We start from the raw sequence: 15,869 nt of genomic DNA, 5'->3' as shown, positions 1-15,869 counted from the left end.
TCTTCACACCATTCTAGGTAAATATAAAAGTTGTAAGGGTATGTCATTGTGCTGTTTCCTTTTTCATACCCTTCCTATATTACAATGCTTAAAGAACGTTTCATGATACTTTCACATCGTCTTGCTTTGATTTTATTCTTAATTGATCAAGCCCTGGTTAATCTAGTATGGACATTGACATTTGGAGAATTTATTTAGATAAAGCGTTTAAACCTTTCCCGAGTCTGTGGTTATTTTAGGAGTGCAAATGATTATATACTGCCTATTATTCTAACTCCCTTGATCCCTTAGGACTCTAGGTACCGGTGACTAGGATTGGTAAGTCAAGGTATAGGTCCTAAAGTAATTAATACTGGTTTAAAGCGTAGGTTTACCTGTTCAAAGTGTGTATGTGTTTAATGGGCCCAGGTGAGTATGGTAAAATCCTGAGCAGGTGAACCCGCGCTCTATCAACACATACAGTAATACAGTGTAAACACTACAAATGGACACCAGTTTAGAAAAATAAGTAATCTTTACTAGACTTAACAGAAGTCTAAACAACATAAATCCACAATACTGTAATAATAATATGACTTTGAAAAGGTAGAAATTGCTTAGTTCAATGTAGATGGTAAATGCAACACTTTACTCTCAAAATACCTTGAATACGTCACGCAATACAAACAAAAGGGTCGCAGGGAAGGTGATGCGTCGGTTCATTGCTTCGGGGGAGGTGATGCGTCAGTTCCTTACTGCAGCGCAGGGGAGGGGATGCATCAGTTCCTTACCGGAGAGGAGGTTTTGCGTTGGATATTTACTGCATTCCGGTTACGATGTGACAAGATGGCATGTGCGATGATCCGGTGCGATGCGAAAAAATTGTGTCTTTGATGCGATGCAACAACGTGGAGGCGATGTGTGCATGCCGGACGGCCGCGCGACGAAGTCGATGATCTTTGGAGCCGCGACACGCTCCTCTGGTGATGCGGCGGTGACCTCTGCGGCGGCTCGCTTCTACGGTGATGCAACACGATTTGTCTGTGATGGGACGGCAAACAGCTGTGGCGGCGAGTTGCTTCTTCGGCGATGCAACGGCATCTACTCCGGTGGTGACACGCTTCTCCTGGTTGAGTCGCACTTCCATCTCCCAGTGACACGCAGTCTCTCAGAGGGCCCATACAACAGCAGGCACCTCACTGCAGGTAGAATTGCCAGCAAGGGAGTTCAGGGGGAGCTGGTGGTGAAGACTTTGTGTCCCTGAGACTTCAGACAGTAGAGAAGCTCAGTTCAAGCACTTGGAGATCTTCCTCAAGATGACAAAGCAAACAACAAAGTTCTTTTCTCCTTTCCTTGGCAACAAGTAACCACTGCAGGCCAACCCCAGACAGCAAACAGCACAGGGGCAGTAATCCTCCTTCAGCTTCTCCGGTTTCTTCTCCTGGCAGAGGTTCTTCTTGATTTTCCAGAAGTGAGCTAAAGATCAGGGGTTTTCAGCTCTCATATTTGTTCTCTATGTGTGAGGGGTCCTGGCCCAGTCCAAACCAGTTCTGGGTGCACTCTGCCAGTGCACAACTTTTTCCTTTGTTTGGTGAGCCAGGGTCATCAGACGCACCGCAGGAGGTGGAGCCTGCATTGTGGAAGGCAGGCATAGCACTATTCAGGCCCAGATGGTTGGGAGCCTATCCAAGATGGAGATGTGACAGCATTCTGTGGTCAAATTACTATTAAGGGAGTTGATCCCTAGATTTGGTATGTCTTTTTCTATTGAGATAGATAGAGGAACTAATTTTAAAAATAAGATCCTACAACTGTTACGTACAGCTTTGAAAATTGAACAAAAGTTCCATTGCAGTTATGGACCAGAAGCATTGTGTGTGGTTGTGAAAATGGATGGGGCTATCAAATCTCACCTAGGTACAGTATGTGCCTCGACAAACTTGAAATGGCCTGATGTATTAATGGACATTAGAAGCACTCCAAATAAAAAAGCTGGCCATTCTCCACATTTATGAGAGCTATGAGAACCCCTTGGGTATCTTCAGCAGCACTTATAACTATCAATGATGACATTGTGTTGGATGTCTGCAAAGGTCATTCTGATGTGGTGAAATTGGTCTCTTATCAGGTGAATTTGGAAACACCATCAACAAAAGACGTTCTGTTTCATCCACTGCAACCTAGTGACTGGGTTCTAGTGAAGAAGTGTGTTCACACAAGCTGTTTGGAGCCACATTGAGAAACCTGGTAATTCTTGTGGCTAACACTGCTGTGAAGTGTGCTGGTATCCCACAGTGTATCCATGCAGGTTACAAAAAGAGAGTGAAGAACGCAGATTAAGAAGGTATGACAACAGCCACTGATTCAAAGTGTCAAGTTCGAGTTCCCTTCGTGGATCCTTAGGGGGAAGAAGAATAAGTGTTTTGGGCTGTGGTAATTCATGTAGTATTTTAGCTAGTTTATTTTATAGAACTGGAAAATTACAATATTATCATTCTAATTTTGCTGAAAGTTTTTTCTGAGGTTCCTTTACGTAGAAATGTAAATCGTATTTCTAGTACTAGTGACTCTACACACTTTATGGGAGATTATTTTCTAACAGTAGGATCAATAGATATAGCTAAGGCTTACAAAGAAAATCTAAAATGCACATTACAATAGAAAGAAAATATGTTTTTAGATTTAGTCGAGAAAAGCAGATTGTATCTATGTTTCAAAATGCAGATATTTCTGGGGATTGTAAGATGCCTTTGGAATTGGATCAGTTGGGATTGGCTCCCAGCTGTCTGGTTTATTGTATTATGTACTAGGCATCACAACCAAATTAAAGGCTGAAGAAATCACTCTGATTTCATTAAGTTTTTTTCCGAATACACTTTTTAACAATGGCGACAAGTGGAACCTGTAAATCTAGTTGTGCACCATGAACTCAAGGTGTTTGCTGTTAAATTCTTTGTGAGCCTTGAGCTACTTTACCAGCATTTGTGACTGCACATTACTACCTGCTCTTTAAAGATCCTTCGTCTGCTATTAATATATTGCTGCTGTGAGCATCTGAATTGAAATATGCAAGAGGAACAATTGTGCAACTATTAACGTGCATGTTTCATAGTCTAGAAGTATCATCTTAAGGACTCTGGATGCTGTAAATTAATTCTTTATTCTACAACTTATGATAGATGGAGCTTCCTACGTTTTTGTACTTGTGAGCAAACTGTATAGGAAGCACATGGAACTTACTTTCCGATGCACAAAAGCAACTTGTGTTCATTTGAATAGTGCAGCATTCTTTCACACGGTCAGGAACTTTCTATGATGTCCTGGAAATTTGCACCAATGACTGCGATCTGCCTTACTGCTGCATACCTGTGTCAACAACGTTGACAAAGCCAACAGTCTTGGTCTGAAACATCGCCACCTGCGTCATCAGTGTCGATATCATCGCATTGGAGAATGTCATTGCATTGGACGATGCTGACAGCACAACAAGGGGCGCCATTTTGGATCGGGTTCACTGACATGCATATGTCTCATCGCCCACAAAATCAAGACCACTCGCTTTCTTATAGCATAAAAGGCCACTTTTTTCAGGATATATGAATTTCCCATCAGATAACCGTTCATTGATATTATAACATGTAATTTGGCAATTGAACACCAAACCATTTTATTTTATTTTAAATCTGAATTTATACCGAAACCATCAAATATATATATTTTCTTGTATTAAAACTTAACATAACTTCCCCAACATTTTCTTTCCATCTTTCCCCTCAATTGTTCTCTAGAAGTCCCCCTAGCTAACTAATAACTGGAGAAGCCCGCTCTAGACTTTTCCTCCCCGAGGGTTTTATGCCTCAAGAAATCTGTTATGGGAATCATGTCCTGAAGTGGCGAATATATATATATATAAACAAACATATAAATATATATATATATATATATATATTTTTCATATCGACACGCGGCAGCCTGGCCGCGGAGAGAGGCACCGTCACCAGCTGGAGAATACAGCAATCACTGGCTGGGAGAGGTCGGCGCTCTGAACGATTCAGAGCTGAAATCGGCACAGTACTCCAGACGTTTATTGAGCCATCCATCACGCTCTGCCACCCACTAGAGGTTTGAATTGAACTTGAAAACTGCAAAACCACGCATGAAAATTGCCTGCATTAAGGACTCTATGCCCCACAAAGCACCGAGGGACATTTAATTTAACATACGCCCATGGGAGGCGGGCCTTGGTGTAAATAAAACCGGAAATGCAAATGCAGGTCTTCACGTGTGGTATTTTGCGCCCAGGAAGAAGGGGCTCCGGCCCTGAAACGCGTAGGCCAATTATGATGAAAGGCGGAGCTGGGAGGAAGGCTGCGTGATACTGCTGGAGGGCAGAGTACTGTTTGTGTGCTCTCTCAAATGCTACAGGGCATCTTTGTATTTTTCATATATATATATATATATATATATATCTTTACAACATATACTTATATATATATATATATTATCATTGTTTTTTAAATTTTTTTTGTTTTTAGGGTGGGTGGGATTTCGCTAGAAGAGTAAAATCCCCGACTCTAACCCGCCTGCGCCTAATCGCTTCACAACCTACGCGCTGAAAACCTGCCCTGACGCCCCTTCCCTATCTCGCGCCTGGACTATTCCATTGTGCGCGAAAACCGCAGGGGGTGACGTCTCGCGCCGCTCCCCCTGCGGGGCCATCGCCCACAAAATCAAGACCACTCGCTTTCTTATAGCATAAAAGGCCACTTTATTCAGGATATATGAATTTCCCATCAGATAACCGTTCATTGATATTATAACATGTAATTTGGCAATTGAACACGAAACCATTTTATTTTATTATAAATCTGAATTTATACCGAAACCATCAAATATATATATTTTCTTGTATTCAAACTTAACATAACTTCCCCAACATTTTCTTTCCATCTTTCCCCTCAATTGTTCTCTAGAAGTCCCCCTAGATAACTAATAACTGGAGAAGCCCGCTCTAGACTTTTCCTCCCCGAGGGTTTTATGCCACCCAGGAAAACCAAGGAGTTTTCCTGGCCCCACCTAATTACCTAACTAAATCCTTTCACAATTTTGAGTTGCACCACAGATTGACCTGTAATTCCTGAGCCAGCATATCCCTAATCTCCATCAAATAGTAGGCCATGCCCAAATGTGACAGATGTACTCCGTCATCTCTAAAGAGATGACCTTCACTGCTTGTGATATTCTCATGTACAATAACCTCGATCTGCATGACTTTGCAAAATACTCTCATGGCTTTGTTCAACTTTCGCCGAGCCTTTTCAACCGCAGCATGACATCTGGCCTGTTGCCATGATTGTCTATAAATGAATTCAGTCCATATTAAGCGAGTGGTCGGCCAATTTGTTTTGAGGACCGCTAAGTCCAGTTGCATCTGTTTGATGAGTGTGAGGCCCGATAATTTCACCAAATCGTTTTCCCCTAAATGGATAAGAAGATAGTCCGGGCAACCTCTTACGTGGAACATCTGCGTTAACGTTGGGAACAGTTCAGTCCATTTCATATCTCCTTTTCCCTTCCACACCAATTCATGCTGGGCGCTAGGAATACCAAGGGATCGTCCGTAAATCTGTTTTTCTGCAAACAGGGCTGCCCATTTTACAAATGAATGGCCTACCATCCACGTCTGCCTTTTAAATCTCGAATTCACTCCCCGAACAGTACCTGAAAGAAAATAAAAATTAGTCTGACGCAATCAAGCGAGCCACCATCCTAACACAGTTATTTTCGCACATATCGTTTGTAACTGCTAGACTTCCATCTGCCAATACGCTTTAGGACATCTAAACCCAATCCCAACCTAGCTGCCTCTGTTGCTGCCCCTATACGAAATGAATGCATGGCAAAACATTGCGGGTTCTCTCCTAAAAACGTTAATGCTCTCCGCAATACTGCTAAGAATTGTGAACTAGTTATTTTGTCTCCAGACTCATGAATGGAAATGTGCTCTTGTTGAAAAGTATGCAAAGAAGCAAATCAAACCCATTCTTCCTAACCCATATGCCTATCCTGTGTTCCATGACTGAAATCTCTGTGCTGCATAAACCTCTGTCTCTCCCCGCACCCAGCACTTCAGAAACCCTGAACGCACCAAAGAACATCCAAATCATGGCCAATCTAAAACGCCCAACTTCCCAAAGATCATAACAAAACAAATCCAACTGCTCCAATAATTGTTGCAATAGGTCAAACGTAATGGGAGCTCGCGGCTGCTGAAACTTAACTGTCCTCCTCTGGAGTCCCCTCAACATTCTCTTAACCAAACTATTATCAACTGGGTCGAAACCCCACAACAGTTGACCATAAAAAGATAAACCTGACAACTTTCCAGCAATGGTTGTGTGAGATAACCCTTTATCTATCAACGTAAGAACGAAATCACAAATGGTACCCCTCTCTTTTCCCACTTGTCCTGACCCGCCTACCACCTGTGTATAGTGTAAGAACTCCTGCCAAGCTTGTACATAACTTCTTCTAGTCGAAGGGGCAATTGACTGCTCGACTAGCTGTACGATCCTCATTCCCCTAGGGCCCAAAGGTTGTGTGGCACTTTTGTTTTGGTGATATCTGCCCCTGGCGCCAGCTTGCGGATCTTCTGCCAATGAGAGCGGGAAAGAGCATCAGCAATGGAATTGTTAACCCCAGGGACATGGTTAGCTTTGAAGATCATGTTGAAACGCAAACTCAAAAGCATGAACATTCTCAACAATTGCAACACTCTGACATCCTTGGCCTTCTGATTGTTCACCAAATTTACTACGGCCGTGTTATCTACGTGAAACAACACAGATCTGTTTTCGAATTCGTGACCCCAAACTAACAAAGCCACAATTAGGGGAAACAGCTCTAAAAAGGCAATGCTTAGGCCTTGATTTTTCCAATGCTCTGGCCAACTCTCGGCGCCCCACCTTCCTTCCCAGAAAATTCCAAAACCACTGGATCCAGCAGCATCAGAATAAATTTGGACTTGCCAAACAAAATTCTCATCCAAGAATGGCAAAGGTATGCCATTAAAACTGTCCAAAAAACACAACCACACTCTCAAATCCTCTTTGATACCTTTAGTTACACGAACTCTGTGGTGTGGGAGAGAGGCACCCGATAAAGACATGCCTAAACGTCTACAAAGAGTCCTCCCCGCTCTTACCACCCGACACGCAAAGTTCAAGTAGCCTAACAAGCGCTGCACTTGTCGTAATTCAATCTTGCGTGCGTCCAGAACCAAGAGCAAAAATGCTTTGATCTCACTAATCTTACTCTGTGGAAGGCGCGCTGTCATCTGTATGGTATCTAACTCAATGCCTAGGAAAATCATGATTGTACTAGGTCCTTCAGTCTTGTCAGGCGCTAAAGGTACCCCTAACGAATCAGCAAGCATCTGGAAGTGTGTTAGTGCTGTTGTACATTGTCCTGTCTTAGCCTTCCCTATGAAAAGGAAATCATCTAAGTAATGACAACTAATACCTTCCGTACATATCTGTGAAAAGATCCACTGTATGAAGGTGCTAAACATCTCAAACAGCGCACAAGAGGCCGCACATCCCATTGGTAAGACTTTGTCAATATAGTAATGTCCTTGGAAAAACATACCCAACAGTTCGAAATCAGAAGGGTGAATGGGCAGCAAACGTAAGGCAGATTGGATATCGCATTTAGCCATTTCCGCTCCCTTGCCCATTTTTGTTACTAAATCCATCGCTTCATCCACTGTCGTGTATGACACTGAGGTATCTAAAGCTGATATGAAATCATTGATGGAACCCCCTTCGGGCCAGGAGAGATGTTGTATCATCCTATATTCGCCAGTAGCTTTTTTGGGAATGACTCCAAGAGGGGACACTATCAAATTCGGCAAAGGACAATGCTGAAAGGGGCCCGCTATCCTGCCTACCTTGATCTCTGCATCTAATTTTTTACGGACCACCTCCGGCAATGCCTTAGCCGAACGCAAGTTATCAGCCCACCTCTGTTGACGGGGGCCCTGATATCCCAGCTTAAAGCCCTCTCGAAACCCCCAAAACAAACGAGCTGCTGCGTCAGTGTCAGGATATTTGTCTAACCAAGGTATCAGACTGGCCAATCTAACTGGTGTAGGCGCCTATTGGAAAAGTAGGGAAAGAGGCGCCCCTTCCCCAAACTGCCCAGCCACCCTGTTCTTGAAATCTTTGTTGCTCACTGAATCTGTGGCCGCCAAAGCCACCCGCTGAGGAACCACATTGTGTGAGCGGATGACGCCCCCCGCACTGGGAACAATCGTGCTTAAAGCGGCACATTGGTCTAGTACACATTCCACGGTTGTAGTTCCAACAGGCTCCTGTACCCGAGGTGAAACTCCTTCCCCATGCACCCGCGCTAGAATGAGCGGGACGCCAAAGAAAGGGCCAGTAAGGCACTGGCAAACCACTTGCCGTGTGCGTTGTAGCCGATGGGTGAGACGTGGACATCCATTGGAGCCAAAGTTCGGAATCCACGTCCCCCCACGGCTTCTCAGCACAAATGCTGATACGGGCTCGAAATTCCTCGTCGTAGTTCAACCATGAGTATCTCCCAAAGTGCAGCTGCGCCTTCCTGACGATATCCATGTACTTATAAAGGGCAACAGACCTCTCCGGATATCTTTCGCAATAAATACTTGCATATATCAGGAAGGCTGAGGTCCAATTCTCAATTGTACGAGGCACCCTGGGATGTCGGGCTAACTCCCATTCCTCCTCCTTTGAACCCTCTTTGGCTTGCACGTCCCGGTGAAGTAATTTGAAGATGTCAACAAACTCATGGTTCCATATACGTTGCTTGGTCTTATCTGATAAGTGTGACCCCAAGGGCATCGCAAGGCCCATGTAAGGAAGCCGTTGTCTAACATTAATAGATACTATCTGATCTGACACCGCATCCTGTGTACGCCCTCCCTCCAGAGTGACTAATCCCTGAGGGGACTCTCCTGCACCTAGTGCACTAAGCGGTGTCAGTACTCCAGATGATATCGAATTGTCTAACGACACACTCTTCCTACCTTCCCTCTCCCCTACTATTTTAACCACAGGTACATTTCGGACATTCGCCCCTCTATCCCGTCCATCATCCCACACTGCCCACCAATGAGTCTTACCGCATGGTAGCTGTACCGCTCGTTGCTGCAACTCCGTTGGAGACATCCGCTCTTGATAATCTCTTGGGGTCAACTCCACAGCAGAAGAGTCCGCACTTGACCTCTGAAACAATAAAGAAGAGTTTGTTGCCCCCCCCCTGCCCTTTTTGCGCTTTACCAGCTGTACCCAAGACGCTTTGTTTAGTATGCACAATTTTCTTGCCCTTTATCGATTTTCTAGCCTGTCCTTTTTTGGCCTGACTAAACTCACCCCACACCTCTGACCCCCCACTAGTACCAGAACAAGCCCCATCCCCTACCCCGCCATCAAAGGTCGACCAAACCAGATCAGAACTCCGCTCTAGAAGTCTGTCTGACCGAGGAAAATCCGCTCTGGATTCGCTAGAATATACCTTACCAAGCCCCTCAATGTACGGTGATACAGTAGAGGCAGCCACGTGAACGATGGCACATTCTGGAAACCAACCATCTGCGCATCAGCCATATCGCGAGCACCTCGCGAAAAAGTGAAGTCTTCTGCGGAAATATGTCTCTCTGAGTGGTTGTCAGCGGAGCTTGGGTGCTCAACCCAAACCCACTGACCTTTGCTGCTCCTGGTGTGTGTGCTCCTCATGCTTGGTGCAGCATACGGTGAAGGGCAAGCACGCGGAAATAAATACTCGGTATCCCATCTCCTGACCTCCTGACCTGAAGAAAATGTGTCATTTCTTTGCTCAGGTTCGCCGTCATCCTCTCTGTCCTCCTCGCCGTCAGAATCATCGTCAAACTCCGAATCACTCGCCTCCTGTGTCTCCTGAGGTACACCAACTTGCTGATGGACCCGGGGCCCTCCCCGCATAGACAAGGGTGGCCCTTCCAAGCTAAACTCTGTTGGTCGCACTAACCCGCTACTATTCTGAGGTAATTGGCTGAGTAGCGTGAGGTGGGGCTTATCCTGAAGGGTCTGCGGTTCAAAATCTTCATCATCGTCACTGTCACTGGAATAAGCCACCAAAGAGCCCGTCCGCCCCCTCACGATAAATTTCTGACTGACATTGGGTTGCCCATTGTCCATACAAGACTCATCAAAAACTGGCAAAACGCTCATTGGTGGGGGTAGCAAAGGTAATCCTGGGCCACCCGACCTATCTTGGGTAACTGCCAGCTTCTTGACGACCTTTTCTTTTCCTTTTCTCTTGAGGGCAACCTGCGTAGTACCCTTAGAGGCCCCCATGGTTGTGCCCACAACCTGCGCATTCACCTCAGAAATGTTGTGTCTGCTATCAATATCACTCACCGCTTGTGGACGGGTGAGGGAGGTAGCCCTGCGTACAGCCGCGAATTTTCCTGTCACGCCAGGTCTCGATGACTTGTCAACACCTGCGCTCAAAGAGCGAGCTCTCCTGCTCCCCTTTTTGACAGAAGCCGGCTGACAAGCCTCAATGGCATACTTCACCCCCTTTGCCGCTTTTCTCTGTGGGGTACGCTTAGGTGGAAGTATCTCTTGAAGCGCCGACTGCGTCAGCATGTCCTCTCTCCCTTCTTGCTGAATAACTCTCAAAGCTGCCACCAGCTGCTCACTCATTTCCATGGTGAAACAAACTCACTACTAAAACTAACCTCCGCCTCAAACAAAAAACTCGTAAATAACCCTGCCTGACACTCGATTTCGCTAGAAGAGCAAAATCCCCGACTCTAACCTGCCTGCGCCTAATCTCCTCACAACCTACGCGCTGAAAACCTGCCCTGACGCTCCTTCCCTATCTCGCGCCTGGACTATTCCATTGTGCGCGAAAACCGCAGGGGGAGACGTCTCGCACCGCTCCCCCTGTGGGGCCATCGCCTCCTCGCCAATAATATATCTCAGAACCTTCGCTGCTGAATTGTGTTGAGGAGAACACGTGGAACATTACTATTTATTTATGTATTTACGGTACTGTGCCAATAATTTACTGAAAAAAAGGAAGAACAAGCAGCATCTACCAACAGTATTCTAAGTTCTAACCAAATGAATTTTATGATAAATTTACTATGTTGCTTAACACTCGGTGTGGTTGTTACAATATTTTTTTAATTCATTTTTCATTGCTATTTGTTTTTGTCGTCTACTCTAACATTACGTCTTTCATTTGTTGTGATCTGTGGAAATTTCATTGTGGCTATAGCAAACATGTCTCAATCACCTATTATTTTTACCAGAAAAGAGGGGTCCTACATTTCTATAAAAACAATGGAAGAGAGCTATTTGATTACCATTTGGTGGCTAAATGTGGTTAGAATTTGTCAGTGACACCGAGACAAGTCATTTTGCTACACAGCTTAGGTTTGGAGGATAGGAACATATATGACATTCTAAATTAGCTGACCATAGGCTTAGCAGTTAATAAGCACAGGGCCGCTTACGAAACGTCAGTAGGGGTGCTTGAAAAATATTTTGATACTAAGATAAATATTGTTCTAGATTGGCACACGTTTTTCTCTAGAACTCAAGGTAAAATGGAGAAAGCTGCTGATTATGTGGCTTCCTTAAAAGCCTTAGCACGCACATGTGAATTTGATACACTCACTGACGCTTTCATCAGGGACCAATGAGTGAGAAGCACCGATAATTATAAGGTACAGGAAAGATCCTAACCAAGGAGGGAATTGCTATAGTGGATGCCATGGAGAACACATCTACATGGATCTGAGAATTTTCTGACTATCAAAATACTGCTACCGTGAATTTGGTTACAGAGGACGGAAGGGGAATCTAGCAGTGATAGTAATGAATTAATGGTGAGGAAGGTGAAGAATGAAACTAGAATTTCACAAGAGAATTGTGGTAATAAGTAGGGGTGTTTTTAATACTAGAGATGTGGTAGTAGTGGGCATCTCACTAATAGCCAGGGATGTTACAACAGGAATGCTATCTGCAAGTTGGCGCATGTACTTTCACAAGAGTGAAAAAGTACATGCAATAGATGAAGTCTCAGACAACTCAAAAAAGTGATTGTGACTGTAAAAGAAAATGGAGACGTTGACACTGATCCTTTGATGACGCCTGAGTGTGAATTACTAGTACATGGTAAGAAATTAATAGTTTTGATGGATTCTAGTTCTCCATACTGCGTGGTTGGGGATCAACATTAGAACAGATATTTTGCTGGGGACAACATTAAATTATAGCCTTCTGATATCAATCCAGTGGGGTATCGTGGAGCAACTATTGATGCTTTGAGGGTCCAATATAAGGATAAACTGTGGACAATGTCTATTTTGCTAGGCATGGGGACAATTTATTAGGGTGGGCCACCAAAGGGACATGAACATCACCCTCAAACCAAATTTCCATGGGCCTGTTCTATTGGTGTCTAACAATGGTGGTGAATGTGATGTAGTTCACACATTTCTAGAGATGTTTGAGAGAGAACTGGGATGGCAGGATGGGTCTGAAGATAAAATAAAAATGTTGTTCTGTGTGTATTCAAAGTTAGGAAGATGCACATTTTGATGATAGACCTCCTGAGAATGGAACTTCAAAAGTTGTTAGTTTCAGGGATCATAGAGTTGTTGGCTCCAGTGGTTCTTGTACCCAAGGATGGTAGTAAAAATATAAGTATGGTTTGGACCATTGGAGTCTTAATAAGCATATTTGGGTGGATCAGCAACCTCTTCCTAATATCACAGAAACTTTATTTACGCAGCACGTAAGGGAGCTAAGTTTGTTTAGCATCATGGATTTAGCTACAAAGTATCACCAAGTGCCCCTCCATGCTGATTCTATGCACCACACCGCTAGGTGAGGATAGGTTTTTGAGAATGTCTCTCAGGTTGGCTTCCGCTGCCACATGTTTTCGGAGAATGTACTGGACGGGATATCTCAAGTTCTTTTCTTTCAATGCGACATATTAGTGAAGGATAAAGTGTAGCAAGCATCCACCTTGGGCACTTTCTTGTGGTCATTTGGCGCTCTTACATTCCAAGTGAGTAACGTAAGTGGAATCCTATTATTGTTAGATATCACACCCTTGCCTGTTCCCATAGTTAATTCTGTCCATATCATTGTAACGTGCCTGAGTGCCCATAAAATCATCTTTAGCCAAAAGGTGCCCCTAATCATTAACATGTTTAATTTCCCTCCCTCTCCCACCCACATTGCAGACCTCAAGTTTTGGGTAATTCATGTCTCCCCTACCACATCCTCATTACCCCAAAAACAGCTAACCAAAAGAGTGGAGCTTGCATGGGGCAGACTGCGTCATGGTCGATGTCAACTGTAGAATGCAGTGGTGGTCACAGTAGGTCATCTAGTCAGGGCATCCACCAATCAGTTCAGCCTAATCCCCATTGTTATAGCATAGGGGGTATCTATCTCCCCTAGAGCACTCCCTGTGTCTGCAAGTGTCCCTGGATATATATATCATCTTCAACTATTAAACTGGGGGTGATGCATGTAAAGCAAAATTTAAGCTGAACAGGAATACTTTTAATTGTTCATGAATACCTACAGAACAGTCTCCTGCAGGTTCCAACAAATACTGAATTTCAAACAATAAACCAACATTTCAACTTAGAACATATGGTGCAGTCGACAATAGAATACAGTCATGTGTAATGGATTATATCATTATTGTTTAGTGTGGTCTTTAATCTATCAATCTCAGTATTATATTTTTCAAAATTTTGATCTAGTACTACATGTCATGCTCAAAACCCCAGGGCAATATTGGGCAGACTCTCTAACACTCTCTCTCCAGAGAGCTATTGTTATTCAGGGTTACTCAGTGTACTCACTCTGGTTGTATTTTGTTGAGAACTACAGCTGATTCTGGGTTTTACTAAATCTAGTTATGTGCGTGCATCAAGGGAGTACCATATTCTTTGCTCGTGCACGCCAATGTGTCATGTCACTCTGCAGTGTGAAGGATAGGGAATCACAGGGGTAGTGTCCTTGTTCATTTTTATAGCCCTTTGTGTTTCTCCACTCTGGCAAGAGAGGCCAGTTCAACTACTGCACATCTCCGCACCTTCAGCGGACACTTGCCCACCTCTGGCTAAGGGGCCCACCCACTTGTAGGGACCGTGCCCGAGTAAAGGAGGACCAGCCACACTTCCTGCAGTCTTTCTCCCATCACTGGTGGGAGGCTCCTCACCTCTGCATCAAGCCATGGCAGGATTACCAGCTCGTTAATAGGCAGTAGGCGCCATCATGTCTCCATGCGGTGCTGAATGCTTCAAGTCCTAATCCGAGGGCATCTCAACTAAGGAGTGTCTTCTCTGTCCGCATCCCCTCCCCCTTGCTGCAGCATCACTATGGACATTGATATCTGCTAAAATGTGACACTGCCACTTGCAGGATAATGGGGTATCCGTTACATGGTGGCCATCTTCGAGCACAGGTAGCACCTATCTCTATTTTTAATAGTGGAAATGATATACTTTCACTGTATCTATATAAAACCAGCTCTCTTTTTTTGGTTTGAAGCTGCAAAGTCTGCATCTAAAGCATTGCAAGAGATAAGTGGAGAAGTGTGGCTCAATGGTTAGAGCAGCATACCCTGTTGCAGAGGACTGGCCCGGGTCCAGGGTTAAATTTCTGCCTCGGCGGGTCTTGGGATCAATTTCCTCGGACCTGATAATTCTCGCCTCGGTGCCTCTTCCAATCATGGAGTCCCACTCTGCAACTCTGGGCAATAGCATGCTTAATCTCCACAACAGCCCCAACAGCGCTGGGATGCCTGGCTTCACCTTGGGGGTGCCCAGGAGTGGGCATTTCACAGGGTAAAGCCAGGAAGGGTTCCACAGCGGTATGCGTACAGCGCCAAGACACCTCAGGGTATAAGTGCGCTATACAAGTACGAAGTACATTAATGTATGTTGAAATCTCAAGCTTTGTAACTATGCACTCTCTGATGAAGCTAGCTGAATTTCTTCTTGATCTTGTGCCACTGAAAAAGTAATTAACATACATAACTATTCTGTTTCCTATAATTAGCAGTGCTTATAGTACTTGCTAGGGATCCTTATAAATTATTCACAATCATATATGCATATCATATGCAACCATTATCTTGACATAAGTAGTGTTCCTGTTCCTTCACAAACAATTCCTGAAGCCATTAGCAGCGCTTAAACTAAAATGTTGAAAATAGTGCAAAAGTCTGGTTCTCAGCATGACTTGATTTTCAGAATACTTCTCTGTATTAGCAAACTAACCTCCAACAAGCTCCCATGGAAGCAATTGCTACTTGCAAAACAAAATCCTTAATCCAATTAGCAGGTCCTGGCTGTAGCAACGTTGTTGCTTGATTGCCTGACAAGTATGCAAGAAAAAACAAAGAGGTTATATCCAATGAGCCAGATTGCCTCACCATTTCCAAACAAAAGCCCTGATTTAACTTGGGCAGGCTGTTGTTCCACCAGGGCGAAGGAGTAAATTCCTCTGCTGCCCTGGTGAAGGTTCCAACTGGAATTTATCAATGACCGCCAAGCTGGCATAAAGCATTGGCAGGAACCTCTATGAGGATGGTCCTGCCAATGCAATCCTCTGTTTGGTACAGGGCTGCATCAGCATGACACAACCCTGCACCAAACAGTACTTTTTTATTTTCAAAACAAAATCCCTTAACAGGATTTTCTTTTTGAAAATAAGAAAAGTAATGCTCCCCTGGCCATGTAAGTCATTATTTGATTTTTAATGTTCCTCACCTCCAGCGTTTGCCTGGTGGTGAGGGACAATAAAAAAATGCCTATTTCTCTGCCC

This window comes from Lissotriton helveticus, chromosome 1_2, assembly GCF_964261635.1.
Source record: "Lissotriton helveticus chromosome 1_2, aLisHel1.1, whole genome shotgun sequence".
Taxonomy (NCBI): domain Eukaryota; kingdom Metazoa; phylum Chordata; class Amphibia; order Caudata; family Salamandridae; genus Lissotriton; species Lissotriton helveticus.
The sequence above is the reverse complement of the archived record's forward strand: the minus strand, read 5'-3'. Positions refer to the sequence as shown.